This window comes from Octopus bimaculoides, chromosome 9, assembly GCF_001194135.2.
Source record: "Octopus bimaculoides isolate UCB-OBI-ISO-001 chromosome 9, ASM119413v2, whole genome shotgun sequence".
Classification (NCBI taxonomy): Eukaryota; Metazoa; Mollusca; class Cephalopoda; order Octopoda; family Octopodidae; genus Octopus; species Octopus bimaculoides.
Genome location: NC_068989.1, coordinates 18,094,519 through 18,099,018, shown reverse-complemented (window position 1 = coordinate 18,099,018; position 4,500 = coordinate 18,094,519). Strand labels below are relative to the sequence as shown.

The 4,500-nt window shown below is 38.2% G+C and overlaps 1 protein-coding gene and 1 non-coding gene across 3 annotated transcripts in view; both read right to left on the bottom strand.

The window, feature by feature from the left end:
• Positions 1-4,500, bottom strand: part of LOC106874424 (hydroxysteroid 11-beta-dehydrogenase 1-like protein) — a 162,683-nt gene that overhangs the window by 152,071 nt on the left and 6,112 nt on the right. The gene's annotated exons all lie outside the window — the stretch shown is intronic.
• Positions 3,377-3,570, bottom strand: LOC128248785 (U2 spliceosomal RNA). The gene has a single exon (XR_008264952.1). It is a non-coding gene; the product is annotated as a U2 spliceosomal RNA (small nuclear RNA).

Here is a 4,500-nt window from a genome sequence, read left to right as displayed (position 1 = left end):
AGGATATTATTGGTTTCACATTTTAGCATAAGGCCAGCAATTGCCGTGGTGCGGGGCAAGTCGATTGCATCAACCCAGTACTTATTTTACCGACCCCGAAAGTATGAAAGACAAAGTTGACTTCGGTGGAATTTGAAATCAAAATGTAAAGCCGGACGAAATGCCACCAAGCATTTTCCCCGGCGTGCTTAACGATTCTATCAGCTCGCCGTCTTCTGCTTTAGTACAAATATTAATATTGATTTCAAACTTTAAGGTGGCGAGGTAGCTGAATCGTTACCGCGCTGGGGAAAATGCTTAGCAGCATTTCATCCGCCTTTACATTCTAAGTTCAAATGCCACGGGATCTAATTTGCCTTTTATATTTTCAAGGTCAATAAAATAAGTACCAGTTGAACACTGGTGTCCATGTAATTAACTTATCCCCTCCCCCGGAATTGCTGGCCTTGAGTCAAAATTTGAAACCCATATTAACGATCGTAATTTCTAGTGTATTTTGTGCTTATTTCATAGCATCTATAACAGATTACAATATTTCAGCTCTACTCTAGACTATTGAGTATTTTCTGTCTATTAAATAAAGACAAGCCGGGTGATGTAGGGCGAAAATATATGTAAATATGAACTATGTGGGAATAATATAATCTCACATAATCTAAAATCATATATGCATATACATATGAGTAGATGTATGTATATATACGTATATGCATATTTACAGAACTAAATATATATGCTCTCACACCCATATCCTGCTGGATATAAATTGTGTATTATTTGGAAACATACGTTTTAAATTTTAAATTTCACACCGCGTGACTAATGGCATTATACTGCGGGTCAGAGAAGGATTCTATCTCTTTATTTTGCCTGATGAGGGGTATATTTCCCGAAACAAAATGTTAGATAGAAAACTGGCAAAAAGATAAGATCATGCATAACTCTTTTATATAGTGACTGCTTCCGTTTATTCTATAGCTCAATAAGGTAGCCCAAAATATTTCGTATAAACGACTTGTGGGAGAGAAAGAGAAAGGTATCCTCTAACCGGATACTTGGCCCGAATGCTTGCAAAAGAATGACCACAGCTAAATACTTCCAAGTACTAGTAAGTAGTATTAAACCGGGTGATAAATTCAACATACCACTCAGGCCATGGAGGGATTTGAACACAGAACATAAAAAGCTTCAATATATAGTGTAAGGCATCTGGTCTACTGGCCTAGGTAACTTTTTTTCATCCAAAAGAAAGAAAGGTAAAGTTGATTTCGGTGGAATTTTAACTCAAGACGCCGAGAGTCGGAGCAAATATCGTGTGACATTCAGGAAATCCGACGCTCTGACAACTTTATCAATGCACACGCATTTATATAATAATGTAAGGCCTCCGTTGCCCAGGGTCACCCCTGCATCTGTATTTGGAAAGTCCCTCTCTAACGTTGTCTCAGGAATTTTCTTTTTTCCGTGGAAGACGAGTAGTTTTCTGTACAGCAGATCTCTTTCCATGCTATAGGCTGAACAGCTTAATAACAGTGTCGTCGCAAGCGTACTCAGAATATAAGGAGCTAACAAGTACACATTCATGGTGATTGCTCAATCTTCATAGATGATTGCTCTCTCCTTATGCTTTCTCGTTATCTATAGAATTTCTGACTTTCCGTCTATTACCTCTCAGATAACTGCTCAGTCCCGTTGCAAATCTGCATAATTTGGGGCATAGGTGACAGGCCAAAGTCATAGGTTACTGCGCGCTTCCAACTAGTTAAGTCTGTACACGTCATCACTTTCCCATTATCATAGGACTTTCAATAGTTGAAATGAAGAGACATTTGTACACCATTTGAAGATTGCGATAAACGCTAGTACAACACGAATATACTTGTGCCAGTTTCATTTCATTTGCAGGCACCATAAATGTAGTTGCCTGTGGACATTGCATGACATTCACTCAGTGTGCTTCAACAGTCTGTGTTTTAGCTCTGTTTCTTTGTTAACTGTTTGTTTTAGCTCCGTCTCTACTTATCTTACGGATTTTTCACTTTCGTTGATTTCACTTTTCATTTTCATTTTATAAATATCCAACAACATTACACAACTTATGAATTTGTGTGTGTGTGTGTGTGTGTGTGTGTGTGTGTGTGTGTGTGTGTGTGTGTGTGCGTGAGTGTGTTTGTATACACAGAGACAGCGAAGGACTCGGATCTTCTTTGTTGGGTCCACACTTTTCAATTCCTTTAATTTTGTTCCAATTGATTTTAAATTTAGCGTGTTGATGTAGTTTTGTATGCTAATGAAATTCATCTTGTCATAAACTAATAAATAAAAATTAATAGCATTTAAAGTTCGCAGATTTTGGGTAATTTTAGCCACAGACACATTCATACCTGTTTCCATAGTAACAAACCAAGGTATAGTCTGCTCTTAATAGACTATACCTTGTTGATCGTTGAGATGGACGAAACAGTCGTCTCAAATCGAAAATACAATCAAGGATGGGTGCTACCTGGGTAGTAGGTTTTAGGAGGAGTGCGACGCGAAACCCTTTCTTTATGTGGCGCCATGTTGGAATCGGGACACACTGGAGAAATGCATACGCCAGTCGATTCTTCAAGGAACTACAATTTTCAGTGACTTGTAGAGGGACTAACTACCCTCACATTCCTGAAATTGAGGGTTATGATTTTCGACATGGAACAGTGAACCAAAGCGTTTGAGTTCATTAACTAGAAAAAAGATGGTACCCACACTCAACAAATGGAAAGCTCTTGGGACTCTGTAAAACGAAGTAATAAACAACGCCGTGGCACTCGTATCTCTGTGAGTTTATGTGGTGCAGGAGATATGAAAATTGTAATTTGCTTAACAAACTCCAAGAATGCATCGCAAAATTTTGATTTTGAATTTTAGCTACAAAATATGTATTGTATACATGAACTGAACTATAGTTTATTCATTTATTTACTCTTGTACTTGTTTCAGTCATTTGACTGCGGCCATGCTGGAGCACCGCCTTTAGTCGAGCAAATCGACCCCAGGACTTATTCTTTGTAAGCCTAGTACTTATTCTATCGGTCTCTTTTGCCGAACCGCTAAATTACGGGAACCTAAACACACCAGCATCGATTGTCAAGCGATATTGGGGGGACAAACACAGGCACACACACACACACACACACACACACACATATACGACGGGCTTCATTCAGTTTCCGTCTACCAAATCCACTCATAAGGCTTTGGTTGGCCCGAGGCTATAGTAAAAGACACTTGCCCAAGGTGCCACGCAGTAGGACTGAACCCGGAACCATGTGGTTGGTAAACAAGCTACTTACCACACAGCTACTCCTGCGCCTATTTATATCAATATCTCCCGAGTGGGAGATGGGCTGAATCCTGGAAGAACTGCTATACCAGGCCAACCCGTGGCAAAGGTGGAGCAAGCCCCTAACTCATTGCCTCGTTCTAAAAATCAGTTTAATATGGATGGTCACATATAAGGACCGTATCAGATATTAAGCTGATAAGAACATATGCTGCACTTTGATCATAGCCAAAAGGCCGATAAGCGTTTGTTTATTTATTTTTGTAATTTAATAGTCTGTTTGTTTTTTCGTAATTTAACGTTTGTTTTTGCTTGTAATCATTTGCAAAAGCAAAAAACTTTCATTGAGGATTTTTGGTTTTTATATTGTCTACATGCCTGTCCCGACATTTCACATGACTTTATTCTTTAAAAGTTATCAAAACTTCCGTCGTCAACTTCGAGGTCGTAATGTTTTGTCTAATGTTTTCATTAGACAGCTATCACGCAGAAAATGCCAGCTTCCAAATCCTGTTTTCTGATTGGGTAAAAATAATCAAAGTTTAAGCCTCTGAACAGTTTTCTAAAATTTTTCTGGGACAATTAAATAACATCATCAAATATTGCAAGAAAAATTACATCAGTATATTATATTTGAAAATTCCCTCTTAATTTTGAAATTTCAAGTGTGAGCCAAACAGAAAATATCCAAAGACTCAATACAAATCTATTGCATAATTTCTATAATACATTCAGACTTTGAATCTTTGCTGTTGTATATATATATTTCAGCTACTCCGTAAGCAACTCTTATGTAACGTAAACTTTAGTTGACGTTACTGTACCTGCTACTATAGTAGTACATAACCTATTTTCTACATAAATATACACACTCACACATGAATACATGCATGTGTGCATACGCACATATACGCGGGCACAGTGCGTATACACACATACACGTACACACACATGTGAGTGCATGTGTGTGCGTGTGTGTACACGCATGCACAAGAAATATATGAAACACACATATATATATATATACTATGTATGTATGTATGTGTGTGTGTACGTGCGTGAGTGCATACATATATACACATGCATACATGCTAAGAGAATGAATGGGAAGCAGAGAGAAGAGAGAGAAGAGAGAGAGAAGAGAGAGAGAGAGAGAGAGAGAGAGAGAGAGAGAGAGA